General features: G+C 45.9%; 1 protein-coding gene across 3 annotated transcripts in view; it reads left to right on the top strand.

Moving 5' to 3' along the window:
- The window catches only part of COBL (cordon-bleu WH2 repeat protein), a 298,749-nt gene that overhangs the window by 11,002 nt on the left and 263,521 nt on the right, over positions 1-24,226 (top strand). The window lies entirely within an intron of this gene.

Consider the following 24,226-nt stretch of genomic DNA (forward strand, 5'->3'; position numbering starts at 1 on the left):
ACTTGTGTTCCTGAGGCTAACTCTTGAGACTTAAATACAGTTGTGTTGAGTGGAGCCCTATTAATTAAGAGCAGAATCCAGTAATGTTCAATAAACAAACCATTAGCTTGGAAAGAGACTGATTCAGTGTAGCCAGAATCTAGACACTTGCCACTGAGAGTAGCTCCCTGCCAGGACTCCCCATGCATCTGTCCATTTGGCTGCCCGTCTGTCTTGCCTCCTGAAATTATCATGTGGAATTGGTTGGGGTAGAACTGAGAACTGTCTCCCTCTGACGTTCCATCTAAACCACTTCTTACTAAGACATCCCAGGGATTCACGGTGTCTGGGCAGCGTCACACGGAGAAAGAGTGAACTGCAGAGCTGTCACCCGCGCCAGGTCACCCCGATGGGTTCAAACCTGGTGGCTGCCAAGGGGAAGGTGCTGCGGAGTGAGCGGTTTGGGAGTTTGGGATTTGTGAGTGCCATCTCTTAGATACAGGATGTATAAACAGCAAGATCTTACTGTGTAGCACAGGAAACTATATTCAATACCCAGTGATAAACCATAAGGGAAAAGGATATGAAAAAGATATGTGTATAAATGTATTATTTATATATATGTTAATATATATAATATATATACACTTTGTTGTGTAGCAGAAATTAACATAACACTGTAAATTAGCTATATTTCAATAAAAGCCAAAGAGTTTTAAAAAGGGTTCCTGGGGATCCTGAAGCTGAGTGTCTCTAATGCCCCACCCATCACTCCCCATCCCCAGCCCCAGCCTCAGATCTCTTTCATTGCTTAAGGTCCTGGGATCCACAGATGAAGAGTGTGTCCTAAGTGAGGTTAGGTGGGGGATTTTACCGCCTTCAGAAAAGTAATGACAGCTAGTTTGGAAATGCCATTCATTTAAATTGAAGAAGATTTCGGTGTAGTGTCTCCTTGTTACTCATCAGTTCTTTTTTGACAGACCATCGTGTTTCACCTTTTTGGAATCCTGCCTTTGGGGCCGGACATGTTTCTCAGAGGAGGAGACGGAAATGCTTTGCACGAGGACCTTCCTCATTTCAGTGTCTTAGTCATCTGTGACAGTGAGATTTTCCAGCTGACAGGACAGGCGTTCCTAGCCCTGCCCCGGGAGGGTGGCCCCACCAATCCTGCAGAGTTGGTGATGGTGAGCCTGTCCGCAGCCGGGGGTGGGATTGTCCCGTGACTGAAGGCTCCTGGCCAGTGTCCTGCTCCTCACCCCGTGGCCACTTGGTACACAGGGTGGAGCTCCCAAGTCCAGCCTCCGTCTGGCTTCCGCAGGTGGTGTCCCAGCTGTGTCTGAACCGCCTGTGTTTCTCAAGGTTGTTTTCCTGAAGAAACGGTCCACGTGTCAGCACCACTTGGCTTCCTGCTTGTGTGGCGGTCTTGTGATGGTCCCCGCCTGACAGTAACAGTGTTGGTACGTCTCCGGACGTGCAGCCCTGAGTTGCCTGGGGGGGCTGTTGTTTGGGGAGAGGTAAGGGGGTGGGAGTGGCACTGTTGTCAAGCACAAATCAGGTGTTTGTGAATTAACGTGATGCCTTGAATGCAGCTTCTCCCCCCTGCAAGATGCTCTGCTGGATCCTGGCTTAGGAATTAATAGTACGTCACAGCCTCCCTTGGCCTGGGATGCGGACTCTGCTCATTGCGTCTTGTGTGTGTACATTTAAGGAGAACCCAGTGCTCTGCTCTGCCCTACAGGCAGGCTGCCCTCAAAGTGGCAGGTATGCAGGCGTGGGCTTGCAGGGCTGAGGTCAGGCTTTCTGGTGGGCGGCCTCGGCGGGACTGCAGGCCGAGCTGTGAGTGTAGCTGTGAGCCAGGCGGCCTTCCCAGTGCCCCTGCAGATGGGTGGGCATCAGGATTGGGGTCTCCCTGGGTTAATGTCCCCCATGTCTGGCCTGCGAGCACGAAGGAGCTAGGCGTCAAGACAGCCCAGGTGGCCCTCGGAGCTGAGCCTGCATGGGGCTCAGCATACGCTGATGCTGGCCTGTCCCGCAGCGGATGCCAAGGGGCCTCGCAGGGAGACGGGATGGCCATGCTCCCCGAGCGGGGTTGACGGAGCACACCCCCGGGGGCACCTGAGTGTCCTGAGGGTCCCTCTGCACAGGCACGCTGAGCTCCCAGGGTCTGTGCCTGTCAGTCTGTCTTCTTCTTCTTTTTAAGCTTGTTTTTAGTCACACTCACAAAATAACTTATCCTGCTTTATGAGGCTTTATTTAACCCGGGTGGCATACTCTCCATCTGTCAGTTATAACTAGTAAGTGACACGTGTGAAGTTGGGAGAAAATGCCTCTTCTGTCTGCTGTGGGTCTGTGGAAAACATTGCTTTTTAGACAAGGCATCTGAATGGCAACTCCAGGGGAGATTATACATTTGGAATGTTTTCTTGATGCGACTTCTCACTTGGAGTTTAAAATGATTCGTATTCTTATGTCAGTGTTTGGACTTTAGCTGGGGAGGTTAATGGGATGTAATGGATGGCTTCTTTTTAAACTAGGGAGGCTTTAATAATACACTTATGTGCAGGAGGAGTGCACGCTTCACTCTTAACTTTTTACTTCGGGAGGGTTTATTTTTTAATTGAAGTATAATTGATTTACAATGTTGGGTTAATTTCAAATGTACAACACAATGATTCAGTTACATATGCGTATATATATATTTTTTTCAGACTGTTTTCCCTTATAGGTTATTACAAAGTACCATAGGGTGTCCCTATGCTGTACAGTAGGTCTCAGTTGATTATCTATCTATAGTAGTGTGTGTACATCAGCCCCAAACTCCTAATTCATCCCTCAAACCCCATCCCCTTTGATAACCACGTTTTCTATGTCTGTTGGTCTGTTTCTTTTTATAGGGAATTCCTTTTTATCTTTTTATTAGATTCCACATGTAAGTGACATCATATGATATTTGTCTTTCTCTGACTGGCTGAGTTAGTATGATAGTCTCTTGGTCCATTTTTTCTACAGATGGCATAATTTCATTCTTTTTATGGCTGAGTAATGTTCCATCGCAGGCTTCCCCAGTAGCTCAGCAGTGAAGAATCTGCCCACAATGTAGGAGATAGGGGTTCAATCCCTGGGTCGGGAAGATCCCCTGGAGAAGGAAGTGGCACCCCACTCCAGCACTGTTGCCTGGGAAATCCCATTGACAGAGGAGCTTGGCGGGCTGCAGTCCATGGGGTCGCAGAGCATCAGACACAACCGAGTGCACACACAGAATATTGCATTGTATATTGTGCCACATCTTCTTTATCAATCCCTCTGTTGATGGACACTTAAGTTTAGGTTGCTTCTGTGTCTTTTCTGTTGTAAATAGTGCTGCTGTGAACATAGGGGTGTGTGTATGTTTTCAAATTAGTTTTCTCTGGATAAATGCCCCGGAGTGAGATTGCTGGATCATATGGTAGCTCTATTTTAGTTTTCTGAAGAACCTCCATGCTCTTCTCCACAGTGCTGTCCTGCACGAATTTGCATTCCTCCCACCAGTGTAGGAGGGTCCCTTTCCCTCCACACCTTCTCCAGCTTGTGGTGTAGGTACATCAGGTAGGGGGTGTTTTTATAATGCTAAATAGGCATTGACATTGAAACATGTTTTCATTTATTCTCTATGTGCAGACGTGACATATCACTGGGAGCAAAAGCTTTCTCCCAGGTTTCACTCGCGTCCCTTTTCTTTTATCAGCCTGCAGGAGGTCCCAGCGGTGGAGGGTTGGGGATTTTGTGAGAGGAGCAAGGCGTTTTTGCTGCTGTCTAGTCCCTGCTGTGCTGAGGGTATGGATGTAAGGGATGGCGGGCAGGACCACATGGTCTTCAGATGCACCCTTTTGGTGCCACTCAGACCCTGGCACCTTCATCCTTGGTCCCCTCTTGACTGAGATGGAGATGGTGTAGCAGCCTGTGCTTGGATTGCAGTCTCCTGACTTGGACCAGTGGGGATTTTGGAAGAGGTCTGTGCTCCAAACCTGGACTGTGTCCAACATTTTTGCATGATGTTGTTTACTCATTAAAGAGACTATAAAGTAAATAATCTAGGTTCAGCATGGAATCCAGTCAGCCATGGTTCATGTGTGTTTGATCAGCTACTATGTAGAATCTTTGCTGAGAAATAACACCACATGATGATTTCCTGAAAATGTGTGTTTGGCAATTAGATAAAATACTGAATGAAAGTGAAAGTGTGGAAGTGTTAGTCGCTCAGTCGTGTCCAACTCTTTGGGATCCCATGGACCCGCCTCTGTATCTGCTGCTTTTCCATCCCAGGGGCCGGGATGCCCCCACCCCCCTCTCACCACCCACCCGGCCCTTGCTGAGTACACAAAAGCAGGTATGCACCTTGACCTCATTACTGGATTTGGATAATGGCCTTTTCAGCCCACCTTCAGCCATGTGTCCTGTCCCCAGATTCTTTAAAAGGACAGAAGTTTTTACATCTCTGCTCCCTGAAAGTGAATGTAAGAGCCTCACCCTGAAATTACGGACTGTTGCATTAACTCTGTAACGAGGCCTGAGAAAGGCTCTCATTTGTGAAGTTCAGGGTTTATCACAGCAGTGGAAACAGTAGCTCATTTCGAAGCGTGCAGCCCTCTGGGTGGTGTATCGTTGTCATGGTTTCAGCTCTGCACTGAGATCACTGAGCCAGTGGTTTGGCACATGCCAGAAGGTGAATCATGAGGGTGGCCTCAACTGTCTGTGCCCGCAGTGACAGCCGCGCCCTGGCTCTGGTGCCAGCCCTCCTTTAAAATAGTAGTAGAAATAGTGGTAGCAGCTTATGACCATGGAGTGAAAAGGAACGCAGTCAGGTTCCTACCTTTGAAAGCTCAGTCATCGCCAGGACTGGAGCTCTTCAGGATAAAAGAAACGGTCTTCTCGTTTTGTGTTAGCGATAGACTGTCAGAGTGGAACTTCTCATCCAAGGTGCCAGCTGGAAGCCAGGGCATCCTTGTTTATTGTGTGACCCCCCTCCTCGTTTATCATGCTGGAGGCGAGGCTGGCCCCTTCTTAGCACTGGACCGCCCACAGTGGTCCCCTAAGCACGTGGGTGAGGGTGGAGCGTGACTCAGGCTCTTTCTCTAGATGCTCACGTCAGGGCAGGGGAGTGGGGGAGCCTCAAGGAGAGAGTGACAAGAGCTCTGGGAGGATGCAGACAGTGGGGGGCTTACCAGGCACTGTTTACAGGGCTGCTATATTAACCCCATTTCATCCTCGCAACAGCCTGGACGGGGGGCTACCCTGTCTCCCAGTTTTAAAAAGGAAAGTGGGACACAGAGAGGTTAGGGAGGGTGACCAGCTGGTGGCATGGTTTACCTGGGGTCAGCTGAGTGACATGGTGAACTCAGGATCAGCTGGGTGATGCGGCTCACTTGGATTCCGCGAGGTGAGGAGGCTAACCCGCATCTGAACCCAGGATCACAGGCTGTGCTGCAGTGCACGCGTCATGTATTTGTGGGAAGGTTGCTGGGGGCCCCGAAGAAAGTTCTAGGTCTAAGGAGAAGAGACGGGCAGGTTTTCCAGGAAGTGTCAGCGGTGGGGGCTCAGGCAGGCCCCTGCTGCCGGAGGCAGGGAGCCTTGGCTGGGGGTGGGCTGGAGCTGGGACCTCCATGGGCTGTGCTGCTGGCTTTCTTTTCGTTTCCAGGTCTCCCAGGAGAAGGCAAGTACCCGCTTCCTCCATGAGGCATCACACAGGTGGTGGTCACAGGATGCAAGATGCAGGCCCAGCCCCCCTGGGCTCAGGCTGCTCTGCCTCACTCAGCTTCAGGGCCCGCTGTTGGGACCCCTGTCAGGGTGCGGGCCTCTGTGCCTCAGCAGCCACAGTTCTGAGTCTGACTGGAGGGCAGACCTTAACCCCTGTGATGGTGAAGACAGAAGCAAGGCCAGCCAGGCGGGTCGGGGCCAGAGGTGGGCGGCCTGTGCTTGCAGCAGGCCTGAGGCCGTTAGGTTCAGAGTGTGGTCCGTGGAGCTGCCTGCAGTGAGATGAGGCTGCAGCTCAGATGGTGTCCGGAAGCTCTCCTTGCAGTCTGCCGCCGCTGAGACATTCCCCAGGTGGCCCCGCCAGACCTGGCCGAGCCCAGCAGCTCTGGTCTGTGGATCCAGGTGCGGTGCCTCCAGGCTTTCTGCGCTTCGTGTCACTTACCCCCTCAGTAGATCTGTCCCTGGGTGCTATGCTGTCATCCTTTCAGGAATGGGGATGCTGACTCCCACAGCTCGGGGCTCTGGACCCCAGACCTCTGGCAGTGGAGGGCCTCTCCACGAAGCAGTGGAGAGCCCCCTCCCCAGACACTTTCAACCGTGGCTGTGTTCTGGCATTCTTAGGACAGGACTGCTGCCTGCTGTTCCACCCCACCACCTCACCCCACCATCCACCGGGCCCAGGCCTGTTTGCTGGTCCTCCTTGGGACCCTCCAGCTGGCTCTGAGAGCTTCCAGGGATGCTGATGGCCAGTCCCCCTGGAACGGGGGCCCATGGATTGGGGGTTATTCCTCCTGCAGTAGGTTGGGAACTTGTGACCTTACGAAGAGAGACTGGAGAAGATAGGCAAAATCTGCATTTCTATGATCCTCACTGATTTACCTCTTTCCTATCTCACCTCAGAGTTGAGGCTAGGGATTTGCCAAAGTTGTTCAGAATATAGGAATTTCTTAACTGGCAACTCTGTCCGTCCTAGGCAGTCAGGCTTCTGGCTGAATCAGTAGGCTTTGAAGGAGCTCCCAGGTAGCTGAAGTGTCCAGTCCTTCATAAAGATTATCCGTCCATTCATCCATCCCACCGTGCATCCTCCCATCCGGTCCTTAAGTGGATTGTGTAAAGAAACACATTGTTTCAAGCTCTCAAGGAGGTAAAGGTGTGTTTAGTTTGAAAGAGCTGCATACATAGGGCCCAACTGTTCCCTGTTAGATTTCCTCTTCAGAGGCCTTTCTGTGTATGTTTTAATATAATGCACTTGGTTTAACCAAATTGCCTTGGAAAAAGCCAGATTGCAGGCAAGCAAAAATTCCTGCTATACTTAGCCTCTAGCTGTTGAGTCACTGGCAACATCGCAACATGGAAATGACTATAAAGCCTTTGCAAGCATCCAGTATGAACCAAGAAGGCTCTGAAATACTTGTTGGGTGATTCACCTAGTTGTTTTCCTGCAGAATTACTTGTCTGAAAAATAAATTGTTGATTAAAAAAGACATAAAATATTTAGCTTGCGTAAAATGATTCTTTAGTACAAAACCAAAAACAAACTCAAGCTTCATTTTTAATTTTTTCATCAAAAGTCTTTTTAATCAAACAGCTTCCAGTGTCTTAGGACTAACTCTTGTTGACTGAAGAGAAATGTACAACCTAAAAATTGTGAGTTAAGTTTTATTTGGGGATCTTACAGAGGACTATAGGCCAGGAGACAGTCTCTCAGGCAGCTCTGAGAAACTGTTCCAACGAGGAGCCAGAATATATAGGATCATTTGCTGGGAAAAAACATATAGTCAGATATCAAAAGATTACTTACAGTCACAAAAGCCCAACATCTGCAGTTAATGATTTAGTTTTTTTCCATGTATGGGAAGATGCAAGTGTCTGCACTCATTGAAATGATTCCTTAGATTCAGATTCGCATCTTCACTGTTGAGTATGCTATTTTTCTCCCCATTCTCCTCTTCTGTCTTAAGTTTAGGTTTTATTTCCCTCCCTATAATAGGTGTCTTAAAAATGAAATGGTTCATTTTTACTGATACAGGACCCTTTAAAAATGTATTCATTTAATCAACTATGATTTTCTAAGAATAAGAATTCATTAAAATTCACCCACGGTCTGGTCTCTTGGGCGTGGACAGTTTGTCCCTGACCTGGCAGATTCCACCATGGAGAAGGAAGGCCTGATCTCCAAGCGAGTCATGGGGACGGGGACGGTGGACAGACTGTGGCAGGAACACCCAGTAGGGAAGGAGCAGTTAGTCCTGCTTACAGGGTGGGGAGAAGATCAGGCAGGTTTATTTTTATGAAAGGCCTTCTCAGAAAATGGTTGTGCCCAAGCAGTTCTTAAATATAATACTCCTTCCAGACACGGCAGCAGTAGCCAGGCGCGGGGAGCTGTAAATATCACACCGAGATTAGCTCGCGTAAATAGACACCCAGAGGTATATTCAATGGGGAGATTTCTGTTTCTAATGATCAAAAAGAAGGATACAAAGAAGTGGAGAAGTGCAGACATCTGGGAGGTTGTGGGAACTGGACACTTCAGCATCAACAAGAAAGTTGAGGATATCAGTTTGAGCTGCAGATTCTCTGTTTGGGTGGCGGTCCTTGGCCACGTCGTCTCAGTGGCCCTGCAGGAAGCAAGGGGCCCGTGGCAGCTGCAGAGCAGTGTGCCCTCAGGACCCCCGGAGCGTGCAGGCGCCTTACCCCCAGGATGTCGTGTTCGCCGGGGGGACCCGTCCTTGCACAGAAGCCCAGCCGTGCTGCGTTGGCAGAACAGGCTTGTGTCGGTGCAGCCCGCGAGGGTGGCCGCCCACCAGATGCTTCTCTGGTCTCCTTTACTTGGGGAGTGTTTTCTTAAAGAAACAATTTTGATAGCTTTAATTGAATAAGTGATACAGGCGAAACTTAATTCTATAGAAATTGAGCACAGACCACATGCAAGGGCAATGTTAGATCGGCAGGGAATATAAAAGTGTGCATGTATCCTGGACTAGTGAGGTCAGATACAGAAAAGTAGCAAACTTTAAATTGGACAAAGTTAGAACTAAGGTTGGTCCTGATGGATGAAACGTGTAGGTAAACTGCTCCAGGCGGAAGAGCTGTGTTTTATATGCCTAGAACTCTATCCTGACCTCAGTGCCATAGCCACTGATCTTGCTGGCCCTTCGTTATGAATCATCTCACTCATGCTGTTCTTCTCAGTATGTTGAAGACAAGGTTCTTTTTTAGGAATTGATTCTTTTCTCCTCTTTGTGACTGGGGAAATGTGCCGAATTTTGTATTACTGGTTGAGTTATGTTTATGTACAGTCAGCTGCATATAATTAAAGCATTTGGTTTGATGGGTTCTGATCTGTGTTTACATCCTGGAAACCATCAGCATAGTCAAGGTGCAGGCGTTTCCTCCCACTTTCAAAAGTTACCTTATGCCACGCACCACTGTCGTTGTAGGTCAGCGTGCATTTTCCAGTATCTTCTCTCAGTGGCACTCAGAGAAGTGCCCCTTCTCACGTATTCTTTTCTCTCCTCTTCTTTCACTCAGCATAATGGGTTTGATTTTCATTTATATTGTGGCGTTCCTGTGATTTGTTCCTCTTTGTTGATAGGAGGATTCATTTCATTTATTTACTTACAATGATTTGTGTGTCCATTCTCCTGTTGATGGACATCTGGCTTGTGTCCAGGTTTTGGCCACTACAAATAAAGCTGCTGTGAGTTTTCATTTATGGTCTTGATGTGGACATGGGTTGTTTTCCTGTTGAGTAACTGCTGGGGTGCCGTGGCTGGGTTGTGTGGTAGGCATATGGTTACCATTTAAGAAGCTCACAGTGGTTTTCCAAGCTGCTGTACTGTTTTGCATTCCACCAGCAGTGGAGGAGAATTACACTTGCTGGGTCCATTTCCATCTTCATTTTTTCACCTTTCTCACATACATGAAGTTGATTGAATTTTAAATGTAAATTTTTTATGGGGGGCATCAAATGTGTTTAATAACTACCTCTTCAGTAATTGTCTTAACTCAGAGGGGAGTGGAATCAGGCCAGCCAGGAGCAGTGACCTCAGCTGCAGAAGTGCCCATGCGTGTAGGCAGGCCTGGAGGACCAGGCATTTCTGTGGGGTCCAGGTCCTCTTTACTGGGGCCTTGCAGGGAGCACAGCTACTTGGCCTGAGCCATCCACACGGCACATGGAAACAGCTGAATAATACTTTCCCAGCTTCTGATTCAGCATTTTTTTCACATGATCATTATTCTTTTTTAAATAGTACTCACCTTAAAAAGAAAAAAAGGTAATTTTGGAATAGATCACTTTTCAGGGGACTGCCCTATATTTAGTAATTAACAGCTGTTGACTTGAAAATTCAGCTAATTCCAGTCACTGGATGACTTGAAATGGCAGAAATGAAGTATTTCTCCTTTTAAAACAGTATGATGGCAGATTCTGAACACACACAGAAGTGGAGACACCATGTGGGGGCGTGCCCGTTTGTGCCTGTTATCTTGTTTTAAAAGTTTTAAGCTTTTTATTATCTGGCTTGATTGTTTTATGGGTAAACCCATCGCTGTCCTTTCATCTGACTCATGGCCACTCATCTGCTCAGGGCCATCACCTCATCATCTTGCCTCACAGACCTAACAGTAATTCCCTAAAAGCATTGAGTCTCCTGTCCTTGCTTCAGCTGCCCAGACTGTCTTCAGGTAACTTGGAACAGTTGCAGAAGTCATTCTTAGGCTGAATCTACTCGTTAGGATAACCCAGTGCATCAGACACAGGGCTCAGCTGCAGCGATGTTCCTTCCTGCTCATCCCTCTGGTCCCTTTTTTGCTGTGTCTTCTGCCCTTCTGCCTCTTCTGGTCCCTCCAGCTCCCTCTGTGTGTGTCAGGGGCCAGCTCACAGCTGTCATCACAGCATGTGTGCCCCCCTGTGCAGGGGAGGGACCCCGATCTGGGCAGAGGCCAGCACAGAGTGATGGGGTGCATGCTCTAGGGAGCATGGACCGGCGGCCAGGTGTTCACGGAACAGAGGGGTGCAGAGCGGCTGGACGGAAGCCGCCAAGCATCTTTGGGGAAGAGTGACTTAGTGTTTGCTGATATCATTTTAATCATTGCATCTGAGAGATGGGGGGAGGCTGAGGCTGCCAAGAAGAAGTAGTGGGGATGGCTGAACTCCCAGGGCTATGACCTCTGACCCCTGACCTCAGAGTTTTAGAAAAGGCGATGCCCATCCTTCCAGGATTCGGGGTGCCCCAGCTGCTAGACTGAAACAGACGGGGGAGGTGGAGCACGGCTCCGTCTGTGCCGCAGTGGTTTTCTCCAGCTGACGGCCCACGCTGGGCCCGCTCAGGTTTCACGGGACCTCTGCCGTTTGGGAAGGGCCCTGGCCATCCATCCCCCTGCTTCTCCTGTGGCTTCAGAACCCGTGTTCCCCTCCGATTGACACCCAGGGAGGGTGCTGGTGGCCTTGGATGTCCTGGGTGACTCGGAGCCGGGGGCTGGCCGATCCCACTGTGGCTCCTCGATGCCACATGCGGTCCCGTCAGGTTTGCTCGGGGGCAGGAGTCGGCCTGGCCTAAGCACTGCCCTTCAGTTTGGCCTGAAAGTGTGGCCAGGCCCAGGTCTGACTGCTCACAGGACGACAGCGTCCTCGCACTTTCTGCAGAGGCTCCCGCCTGCTCCCTGGCATGCCACGCGCGCTTCCTCTGCGGCTCTCCTGCCTCCCGGAGGCCTGGTCTAGGGCCTGTGTCAGGAAGGGTATCAAAAGCATGAACAGAAAAGCAGGCCAGGGAGCACAGAGGGCGGGCGATGCCAGCGGTGAGAGCAAGTCTCCATGCAGGGAGGGGGCGTCTGCTGCGTCCTTGTGTTTCTGACGAGCCGGGCAGAAAGGGAAGCGCTGATTTCCATGGTTCTCATTGTTGAAAGTAGGACAAGCTCTCTTCCACAGAGGCCACATCATCTTTCCTGGCACTGACAGGTCATTAATTTCTCCCAGGGTTAGTTCTGGTCATTGCAGCCCACCTACCTTCCATGGCTTGCTGGAAAGCTCACTTTGATCTAACACATGATGTCAGCACACCTACTGTGTGCAGAGTGGCTGGCAGTGGCTGGCAGAGAGAGGAGCCAGCCGTGGACCTGTGGGTACCGTGTTGTGGGTGCCATGTCCTAAGCATGCCCTGAGGAGCAGGGGAAGCCTGCATCTGTGTGCCTGGAAGGCCGGGGGTAGGAAATGAGTGGTCAGCCCTCCCACGTGAGGAGGCAGGATGGCAGGAGCGGAGCACAGAGGTGTCCAAGAGCACGACCTAGTTCTGGAAGGATGAGAGAGCTGCATATCCTCCCTGGATATGTGTGGAGGAGGGAAGGAAGCACATCAGCTGTCTCAACAAACAGCCCTGGGGCTGTGGGGAGGGCAAGGCTGGAGCTGGGGTGGGGGTTGAGATAGGAACTGCCTTGGGGGCCCAGGTAGAAAAGGAAGTGTTTGGAGCCCATGGACAAGCTGTGGGTGGGATGGAGAGAGAAGCATTTAGATGCATGTCGGGTATAGATGGGTGGACTGGTGAGCAGGTGCAGGGGCAGAATGAGGAGGAAGAAGCTGCTGTGACTTGTCAACAGTGAAGATGAGAACAGTGGCATTGAATGGCCCTTCGCCAATGCCTTCAGCCGGTGCTGAGGTTCCATTGTCCAGAGCCCCATTGGGAGGGCCAGTTGGGTCCTATCAGCCTTGGTTACATGTGGCTCCGCGAGAGGCAGAAACTTGTTCTGAGTCATGCACCCTGACAAGGCAGATGCCAGCCTCAGGCTGGGCATCTGACTGTGAGCCCTGGGGGCGGGGGAGGTGGACAAAGCACCATCTGGAATCTGGAGCCGTGTTTTTGGAGCAAGATGCTAAACGGCAGGTCTCACTTGGGGTAGGGGTGTGAGTGAAGGGACCTTGGAGCCTTGAGCTCTGCACCTGGTGGGGATGCTGCATTTAGCGCCCACCTGTGTCAGCTGATGGTGAGGAAGGACCTGCGAAGGTGTGTCTCCTTGGGCTGGCCCCTGCACTTCATACCCCCTGCTTGGGTGGTCGGAGGATGCTGAGACCCAGGTGCACTGAGACCCTCCCACCATCTAGGGTTGCCAAATCAAATGCAGGACGCCCATCATGTGAATTTCAGATAAGCAGGGAACGTATTTTACTGTAAGTATATCTCACATCGTCACCTTTTACCAGATGCTCACCTGTAACAGGCGTACTGTATTTTCTCTGTTATCCTCCCAGATCAGGAAACCAGGATGACACTCTGTGAAACCAAACCAATCTCTTTTCTGCTGTCACGTCACGGCACTGCCTCCATGACCCTGGGAGTGAAGCCGTGTGTGTGTGTCAGGTGAGGGCACAGGTGGCACCCTCCCCGACACTAGCCTGGAAGCTCCTGGGGAGGCAGGAAGAAGGCTGGAGGCCAGATGATGAAGGAGCAGGCCCTTGGGTGGCTGGGAGCGGCTGTGACTTCAGTGTGGGGGGTGGGTTTAGCGAACTGGCAGGGAGAGGAGGGCCAGTGGGTATTGGTTGTCCCTGATGGTGACTGGTAGTAAAGAGGAGAATGGTGGGCTAGAAGCCCCTGCAAAATAAACAAAAGATATACTCATTTATTATTTGGGACAGAAGAATATGTGAAAATGAAAAACAGCAGTCATAGTCATGAAAAATCACTTGCTCCCCACTACCTGTGGAGATGGGGAATGTGATGACCTACAGGCCCCCAGGTGCAGCAGACATGCCTGGGGGAGCCTCTATTGATCCTGCAGATGTTCTCTGCTTCATTTCTCTCCCAGGCTGTGCATCTGTGTGAACAGTGAGGGGATCAGCTTATCTATATCTACAAAAAAAAAAAAAAAAAATCATGCCTGAAATGTTATTAAATCCGTAAGTCAATCTGAGTCTTCTGTTCCATGAACTTGATATAGCATTTCATTTATCTGGGTCTTCTTGAATTTCTTTGGTGAGTTTCTTGTCATTTTCAGTATATAAATCCATGTTGGCTCAAATGTTTAAGTATCTTACATTTTTGGGGCCTTCGTAAGTGGAATTTTAAATTTCAGTTTCCAGTTTTCATTACTGTGTAGAAACAGAATTGATTTGTGTGTTGACCTCGTGACTTTGCTTAACTCATTTACTAATTGTATAATGTTTGATTTTTTGCAGATTCTTTGGGATTTATTATATATGCCTAGAAAATATGTATGTTTTTATTCCTTTTGGTCCAATCTTTATGCCTTTTTTTCTCTCTTCTATCCCACGGTGTAGACTTCTGGTGTGAGATTGAATGGGAGGATGGAGAGTCTATCACCTTGTGTTGCTTCTGATTTTAGGGAGAGTGCATTCAGCCTTTAGGATCCTTTAGTGTGATAGGACTGAAGGCTTTTTGCAGAGGAAGCTCTCTTTACTCCTGCTGAGAGTTCTTGATGTCGAACAGGGCCAATTGCTTTTCTTTGTTTTAATCGACATGTTCATATGATTCTTCTAATGCAGATGGTTAACATGGTGAATTACATTTTTTGATTTTTAAAATATTGAACCAGCCTTGCATTCCTGAGATAAAACCAACTTTGTTGTGGTATATTATTCTTCTCATATATCACTGATTCTGTTTGCTAATATTTCTTGAGGATTTTTGCATCTATGTTCATGAGCGGTATTGATATTTAGTTTTCTTGTGATGCATTTATCTGGTTCTGGCAGTAATGTAATATTGGCCTCATATAATAATTTGAGATGTGTTTCCTCCTTTTCCATTTTCTGGAAAAGATTTGGTAAAATCAGTATAATTATTTTTTCCTTAAATGTTCAGTAGAATTTGCTAGTGAAACAATACGGGCCTGAAAATCCTTTTTTAAGTTCTTTTTATAAGTTCTTAACTACAAATTTGATTATTAAATAAGTATATTTGGATTATCTATTTTATCTTCAGTGAGGTTTTGGTAGCTTGTGGTTTTGGAGAACTTGTCCATTTCATGTAAGTTGTTTAATTATGTGCATGGGTCTGTGCAGAACATCGCCTTCCTATTCTCTCAATGTTTCTCTAGTAATAGCTTCCTTTTAACTCTTCATATTACTAATTGGTATCTTCTCTGTTTTCTGTCATTCTTGTGTTACATTTATCAATTTTATTTGCTTTACAAATTTATTTATTTACAAATAGCTAAATTTTGTTATTGCTTTCTCTATTGGTTTTTCCTGTCTCTGCTCTTTATTATTGTCTTCCTTCTACATAATTTAATTAATTTTTCTTTTTAAATTTAATTAAGTGAAACTCAGATTATTGAGATATTTCTTTTCTAAAGTAAGCATTTGATACTATACATTTCTTTCTGAGCTCTTTTTATCAATCCATCAATTTTAATTTATTTATTTATTCACTTATTTCTTTATTCACTTATGTTCAAGTCCTTGAAACTTCCATTTTATCCCATGGTTTACTTAGAAGTATATTATTTATAATACAAGCAGTTTACAAATGCTTAGAAATGTTACAGTTATTCTTTCTGTTACTGATTTCTAGTCAGATTCCAGTATGGTTAGAGAACTTCAGTTGTGTCTGACTTTGCGACCCCCTGGACTATGGCCCACCAGGCTCCTCTGTCCTTGGGCTTCTCCAGGCAAGGATATTGGAATGGGTGCCATTCCCTTCTCCAGGGGATTTTCCTGACCCAGGGATGGAACCCAGGTCTCCTGCATTGCAAGTGAATTCTTTGTCATCTGAGCCACCAGGGAAGCCCAGAACATACTTTATATGCTTTCAATTCTTTGTGACTCAGGAGATATTTTATCTTGGTGAATGTTCTGTGTACACTAGACAACAAATGTTTTCTGCTACAGGTGAATGGAGTTGTAGAAATGTAAGTTAGATCTGGTTGGCTGATGGTGTCTTTCCATTCTTCAATATCCTGTTGATTGTTTATTAGTTATAATGATTACCAAGAGAGGACTGTTACCTCAAAACTTAATGGTGGATTTGTCTATCTTTCTGATGAGTGTTTTTCAGTTTTTGTCTCATGTATTTCAAAACTTCTTTGTTTGGTGCATTGAAGTTTAGGATTACTATGTCTTCTTGATGAATTGATCTCTTTAGCATTATGTAATACCTCTTGAGAAACCTATATGCAGGTCAGGAAGCAACAGTTAGAACTGGACAAGGAACAACAGACTGGTTCCAAATAGGAAAAGGAGTATGTCAAGGCTGTATATTGTCACCCTGCTTATTTAACTCATATGCAGAGGACATCACGAGAAACGCTGGACTGGAGGAAGCACAAGCTGGAATCAAGAGTGCCAGTGCCGGGAGAAATATCAGTAACCTCAGATATGCAGATGACACCACCCTATGGCAGAAAGTGAAGAAGAACTAAAAGGCCTCTTGATAAAAGTGAAAGAGGAGAATGAAAAAGTTGGCTTAAAGCTCAACATTCAGAAAACTAAGATCATGGCATCTGGTCCCATCACCTCATGGAAAATAGATGGGGAAACAGTGCAAACAGTGTCAGACTTTATTTTTCTGGGCTGCAAAATCACTGCAGATGGTGACTGCATCCATGAAGTTAAAAGACACTTACTCCTTGGAAGGAAAGTTATGACCAACCTAGATAGCATATTAAAAAGCAGAAACATTACTTTGCCAACAAAGGTCCGTCTGGTCAAGGTTATGGTTTTTCCAGTGGTCATGTATGGATGTGAGAGTTGGACAGTGAAGAAAGCGGAGCTCCGAAAAATTGATGCTTTTGAACTATGGTGTTGGAGAAGACTCTTGAGAGTCCCTTGGACTGCATGGAGATTCAGCCAGTCCATCGTAAAGGAGATCAGTCCTGGGTGTTCATTGGAAGGACTGATGCTAAAGCTGAAACTCCAGTACTTTGGCCACCTCATGCGAAGAGTTGACTCATTTGAAAAGACCGTGGTGCTGGGAGGGATTGGGGGCAGGAGAAGGGAACGACAGAGGATGAGATGGCTGGATGGCATCACCGACTCGATGGATATGAGTTTGAGTAAACTCCGGGAGTTTGTGATGGACGGGGAGGCCTGGCATGCTGTGATTCATGGGGTCTCAAAGAGTCGGACACAACTGAGCAACTGAACTGAACTGAACTGAATGTCCTTTTTTATCCCTGGTGATTTTCTTGAATTCATCTGACATTTTATGTTTGATGTAGACAGCCATTCCATCTTTATTTTGCTTAACATTTGCATGGTATATTTTCTCCATATTTTTACTTTAGTATTTCATATATTTAAAATAAGTTTCTTGAGGTAGTATGTATTTGAATAATCCATCTTTTAGTTGAAGTGTTTAGACCATTTATATTAAATCATAATATCATACCATTATATTTCATGAAACCATTTGTATAAATGAAAAAAATGATCTGTAGTTTTAATGATTTTTAAAAATTTAGGACAATAATTTAATCTTTTTTTCTTTCTTGCCTGTTTTGCATTCCTATATCTCCCTTTCTGACTTCTTCTGAGTTGCTTGAAAATTTTACTATCTCATTTTAATTTTAATTTTTCTGCTGTGGTGTTAAAGTTTACCTTTTGTTTAATTGTATGTGTTTTCTATGGATTAAAATATGTAAACACTTCACAGTCTCCCTGGAATTAGTAGTTTATCATTTCATGTGGAATGTAGGTATTCTCCATGGCTACATGTTACACCTGTATTTTAAAGAGTTCAGGAAGAGAGGAATGGCCTCTTACATTTGCCAAGATGTCATCGTTTCTGCCGCCCCTCACGTTCCAGGTTTCCTTCTCATATTGTTTTCATTTAATCTGAAGAACTTACTTTAGCAATTATTTTAGACCAATTCTGCTAGCAGTGAATTCTCTTTGCCTTCATTTGCCTTCTTTTCTCTCTTCCTTCTAGCTAGTATGGTTTCTGTGGGCATTCAGGTTATTCTCATATAAGAAACGTGGGTCTGTCTTGTTGTTCTCATAATTTTGTCCTTGTCCTTACTTTTCAGTAGGTTGATAATAACATCCTTGTGGGTAAATTTCTATTTGTCCTGTGTAGGGTTTACTGAGCTTCTTGAATCTATAGGCCTCTGTCTTTTCACAAATTGGGGGAGTTTTCTGCCATTACTTCTTAATAAATTTTCCTCTGGAACACTTTCTTTTTCCTCTCCTCTCCTCCTAGAAGTCTGTTGACGTGCGTGTTAGACCTTTTGGTGCTATCTAATCAGTTCCTGAGTCTGTGCATTTTTTTGTCAACCACTTCTCTTGATGTTATTCAGATTGGAGAATTTATGTTGACATACTCAAAATCAGTAAATCTGCATTTTTTAGTTTCAGTTATTATATTTTCAAATCTACAATTTCCGTTGGTATTTCTTTATAGCTTCTGTTTCCTTGCTGAGACTTACTGTGTTTCCATTGATTTCACATATTTTTGCTCCTACTTCTTGGAGTGCTTTTATAACATTTGCTTCAGGTCTCAATCACAGTTCCAGTCCATGGGTCTTTTGTGACATCTGATGGTGTCTTTCCCCATGTGACTTGAGATGAGTAACTGGATAGACCCGTTGCATATTATGTTATGGTATTCTGGGTTTTGTTTATGTCTTATGAGAATGTTGATATTTTTGTTTTATCAGGCGGTTGACTCAACTGAGTTCAGCTTAAATTTCTGCCAAGCTTTCTGTAGCTACTGTTTCAGCATCAGTTCTGCTTACAAAGCCTTTTCAGTGTTTCTGATCTTCCCCACGTTTGTTCTGGCTGTGGCCAGACTGGGACCCAGCAGGTATTCTCTCTCCTAGTCCAGTTCTCAAAGTCTCTGGTTGCCGGTAAGGGTCAGATCCACACTGGTGCAGTTCAGAGATGTCACCAGGATTTCAGATGACATTTTAGAGTTTCCTGAGCTGTTTTTTCTACAATCTCCCCAGGGCTGTCTGCTTCTCTAAGCTTCCCCTTTTGGTCCTCAGGCCAGAAAACTGGGGCTGTATTTACCTGACTCCAAGATGCACTTCCCAAGACTGCCCACTTCTGGGGCAAAGCAGCAGAAGAACAGAGATTAGAAAAAGCAGTGGGACTATTCAACATAGTGTTGGAAGTTTTGGCCACAGCAATCAGAGCAGAAGAAGACATAAAAGGAATCCAGATAGGAAAAGAAGAAGTGAAACTCTCGCTGTTTGCAGATGACATGATCCTCTACATAGAAAACCCTAAAGACTCTACCAGAAAATTACTAGAGCTAATTAATGAATATAGTAAAGTTGCAGGATATAAAATTAACACACAGAAATCCCTTGCATTCCTATACACTAACAATGAAAAAACAGAAAGAGAAATTAAGGAAACAATACCATTCACCATTGCAACAAAAAGAATAAAATACTTAGGAGTATATCTACCTAAAGAAACAAAAGACCTATACATAGAAAACTATAAAACACTGATGAAAGAAATCAAAGAGGACACAAACAGTTGGAGAAACATACCGTGTTCATGGATTGGAAGAATCAATATTGTCAAAATGGCTATTCTACCCAAAGCAATCTATAGATTCAATGCAATCCCTATCAAGCTACCAACGGTATTTTTCACAGAACTAGAACAAATAATTTCACAATTTGTATGGAAATACAAAAAACCTCGAATAGCCAAAGTAATCTTGAGAAAGAAGAATGGAACTGGAGGAATCAACCTGCCTGACTTCAGACTCTACTACAAAGCCACAGTCATCAAGACAGTATGGTACTGGCACAAAGACAGAAATATAGATCAATGGAACAGAATAGAAAGCCCAGAGATAAATCCACGAACCTATGGACAGCTTATCTTTGACAAAGGAGGCAAGGATATACAATGGAAAAAAGACAATCTCTTTAACAAGTGGTGCTGGGAAAACTGGTTAACCACTTGTAAAAGAATGAAACTAGAACACTTCCTAACACCATACACAAAAATAAACTCAAAATGGATTAAAGATCTAAATGTAAGACCAGAAACTATAAAACTCCTAGAGGAGAACATAGGCAAAACACTCTCCGACATAAATCACAGCAAGATCTTCTATGACCCACCTCCCAGAATATTGGAAATAAAAGCAAAAATAAACAAATGGGACCTAATGAAAATTAAAAGCTTTTGCACAACAAAGGAAACTATAAGTAAGGTGAAAAGACAGCCCTCAGATTGGGAGAAAATAATAACAAATGAGGAAACAGACAAAGGATTAATCTCAAAAATATACAAGCAACTCCTGAAGCTCAATTCCAGAAAAATAAATGACCCAATCAAAAAATGGGCCAAAGAACTAAACAGACATTTCTCCAAAGAAGACATACAGATGGCTAACAAACACATGAAAAGATGCTCAACATCACTCATCATCAGAGAAATGCAAATCAAAACCACAATGAGGTACCATTACACGCCAGTCAGGATGGCTGCTATCCAAAAGTCTACAAGCAATAAATGCTGGAGAGGGTGTGGAGAAAAGGGAACCCTCTTACACTGTTGGTGGGAATGCAAACTAGTACAGCCACTATGGAAAACAGTGTGGAGATTTCTTAAAAAACTGGAAATAGAACTGCCATACGACCCAGCAATCCCACTGCTGGGCATACACACTGAGGAATCCAGATCTGAAAGAGACATGTGCACCCCAATGTTCATCGCAGCACTGTTTATAATAGCCAGGACATGGAAGCAACCTAGATGCCCATCAGCAGATGAATGGATAAGGAAGCTGTGGTACATATACACCATGGAATATTACTCAGCCGTTAAAAAGAATTCATTTGAATCAGTTCTAATGAGATGGATGAAACTGGAGCCCATTATACAGAGTGAAGTAAGCCAGAAAGATAAAGAACATTACAGTATACTAACACATATATACGGAATTTAGATAGATGGTGGCGATAACCCTATATGCAAAACAGAAAAAGAGACACAGAAATACAGAACAGACTTTTGAACTCTGGGGGAGAACGTGAGGATGGGATGTTTTGAAAGAACAGCATGTATATTATCTATGGTGAAACGGACCACCAGCCCAGGTGGGATACATGAGTCAGGTGCTCGGGCCTGGTGCACTGGGAGGACCCTGAGGAGTCGGGTGGGGAGGGAGGTGGGAGGGGGGATCGGGATGGGGAATACATGTAACTATATGGCTGATTCATGTCAATGTATGACAAAACCCACTGAAATGTTGTAAAGTGATTGGCCTCCAACTAATAAAATAATATTAAAAAAAAAAAAAAAAAAAGAAAAAGCAGTGGGGCTCACTCCACCTCCTGGAAACCACCGCTTCTCTGATGGGAGAGGACAGGTTTCTTCCATCAGAGCTCCAGGATCCTTTGAGCCCCCACTGCCTTCAGCCTTGCTGCCACCAGCTCTGCTTGGGACTGGGCTGAGGAGAGCAGGGGTGAGCATGCCCCTGCTCCCCCTGAGAGTGGTGTACACCCCATCCTCCCTGAGCACTCGGGTACCCCCCGCTGCTCTTGGAGCCGGCACTGGAGGGTTCTTCCTGGAGTGCAATCTGTCCAGGCCTTCGCCGCTACAGAGTTCATGCTGAGCTGTGTCCAGGACTAGACGAAACGGTGAACTTAGCAGGCTTTTGGTGGTATGTGAATTCCAGTCTTCGTCCCGAGTTCACCTGTTACCGTTTACTTCTCAGAGTTCTCAAATCGCTGCTTCAAGCATGCTGACCACGCCTTACAGCTGCACAGAGAGGGAGGGATAGGGCATGGTGTGTTTGTCCCTTTGGAGTCATGTTCTTTTTCTTTTAAGATTTATGTGCCTGGAGTATCAGTCAGTGTGATATAATTCAGCGCTGAAAGGAAATGAACTACAGGGCCATGAAAAGACATGGAAGGAACTTACATGCATTACTAAGTGAAAGAAATTAATCTGTAAAGGCTATGCACGGTATGATTTTAAGTATGTGACGTTCTCGAGAAGACCATGGAGATCCAGTGGTTTCCTGATTAGGGAGTCAGGGAGGAAAGAAGAGAGATAAGTAGAGCACAAAGGGTGTTTAGGGTAATGTCACTCCTCTGTATAATCCACAGAAGTGGAGACATAATCATACATTTGTCTGCACCCATAAAGTCTGTGACACCAGGAGTGAACCTTAGTGTAGACTAAGGTTTCTTGGTGAGGATGATGTTAATGCATGTTCATCAATTATAACAAAGGTACCACTCTGTTGTGAGAAGTTAATAATGGGAGAAACTGTACATATGTGGGGTGGGGGGTATTTGGAAAATCTCTGTACCTTCTGCTGAATTCTGCTGCAAATTTAAAACTGCTGTAAAAATAAAGCCTATTTGTAAAAGGCATGTGTTGGGACTTCCCTGGCAGTCCATTGGTTAAGACTTCACCTTGCAATGCAGGGGTACAGGTTTGATCCCCAGTCGGGGCACTAAGATCCCACATGCCTCACAGCCAAAACACCAAAATATGACACAGAAGCAATACAGTAACAAAGTCAATAAAGTCGTCATCAAAAAACCCTTAAAATTTTTTTGAAAGGCATATATCAAAGCATCTCATATGAAAATAATAATTGAAGGGCCTAGTAAATAGAGCTGAAAATTTCAGGCAGTTTATTTGAAAACTTAGAGGGAAAAAAATTTATCAAAAAAAATGTGTAACACACCCATGGGAATATCTGCAGTAATATCACACATTTTATTTCCTCTTTTGTAGTTAGGACCTAGTTTCTTGCATGGAGTTTCTGGGCAGTATCCCTGTTGAGATTGACCTGGGTTTTAGTAGGTAAGTTTTAAAACGTTAAAACTTCATGATTTCTCGTGCAATGTAAAATGCCTTGCCATACAGTTGTTGTGTGAGCTCTCAGTAAATCATAGGGGTTTTAAAAAGAAAAGCCCTACGGTCGTTAGCCTCTGGGTCTGGGCTGGTTCGCAGGCGGGCCTGCCGGTAACCTGAGAGTGATGACAGCTGGCCGTTGCCGCAGGCCCAGGCGTCCGGAGGGAGTGTCCCTGCGGGCGCCTGTGCGTGGGCGCAGGGCTTGGTGCAGGGCGGTGCATGAAGAGTCAGCGCTCAGCATGCCGCGGCCTGGCCGCCGCTGCAATCTGCTGTCTCCTCCACGCTGAAATCAACAAGGAGCACACACCCCCTGTGGAGGATCCCCGCCCCCAGTTCTGCAGATTATAGCTGTCACTGCTGTTTTATCGTTTTTGTTGTCTCTTAACTTTTGGAAGAGGAGCACACGGAAGAGGTGGATCCGTGCTTGCTGGCTGCAGTGGCTGGAATCACGGACCCGTCTAAATATAGCGCTGTTGTCTCCTGTGGGGCCCCAGGAGGGGACGGGTGTCCATAAATGGGAGTGCCCTGCTAGGGCTGGTTCTCAGATCGGCTAAGCTCCGGATCAAGTTCTCCCCGCTTGCTCGGTGTGCGTGTGCGTGGGAGTTTCTGCGAATGTGGAGCTTCTAAATGTATTTATCACTTGATATGGGTATTTACATGCTCGTGTTTGGGGTCCTGGCACCAGGCCGGCCCCTGTGATTTGGGTCCTGAGGCAGGACTGTCCTTTAGGCGTCCCCAGGGGCTGCGTTTATTGTCACATGTAAGTGCAGAGAGGAGGTCGGTAAATACCATGAAACTGATCTGCTCTGGGGTGTGGCCAGGACTGCAGAAAGCATGTTGGAGAAGGGAGATGGTGTGTCTGCGCATCCAGGAGCCTCTCACGATGGCTTGCTACCTGTCTGCTCTGTGCTGGGAGTTTCTGCAGAACGTGTCTGCACTGAGTCCAAGGCCGCCTGGGACAGTGGCCTTGTATCTGCGCCTGACCACACACGGACTGCGGTGGGCACGAATGATGTGTCCTCTCTCTGTGCAGCAGTCCACCCCCTATCCCCCTGGCCGCTGTCTGTCTCGTCATCTTTGTCTTATTAGTTATATACACATACGTCCCAGAGGGAAGTTAGGACCACAGAAACTTTTTTTTTTTTTTTAATTAAGGATGACTGACATATAGGGGGAAAAATGACTATATAGAGAATAAGAAAAGAGTTGCATTGTTTTATCCAGAGAGAAACATTTAAAAATACTCTTTACTCATTATACTTATAAAATTTAAAAAGTGACCGTAACTGTTATTTGAGGAGAAAATAGCAAATTATTTTACATAAAGTTTCTCAAAATCTTTGTATTTTTTTCTGTATTACACAACCTAAAAAATAAAAGATACACTCTAACTCCATTTTGATCTGAGTTCTTGATTGGGTGGGTGGGGATGGGGAAAGGAAGGAGGAAGAAAGAGGGTCAATGTGGAAGGGAGGACAGAGGCCCAGAGGAGGCCAAAGAAACGCGGAGAAGCGGAGATAGAAGGAGCAGGGGCCTGGAGACGGGGAGGAGCTGACTCCTGGCGGGAGGGCTGGCGCCAGCTCCAGCGATGGCTGGGGAATCAGACAGCGTCATGCCCGTATCCCTGGGTGGTCCACTACTCCTTTCTCCATTTTTACCAATATATACGATTTTAGATTTTATTTATTCTTTGATTCTTGGGTGCCCTGGATCTTTGTTGCCCACGGG

The sequence above is a fragment of the Muntiacus reevesi genome, chromosome 6, assembly GCF_963930625.1.
Source record: "Muntiacus reevesi chromosome 6, mMunRee1.1, whole genome shotgun sequence".
NCBI classification, from domain to species: Eukaryota; Metazoa; Chordata; class Mammalia; order Artiodactyla; family Cervidae; genus Muntiacus; species Muntiacus reevesi.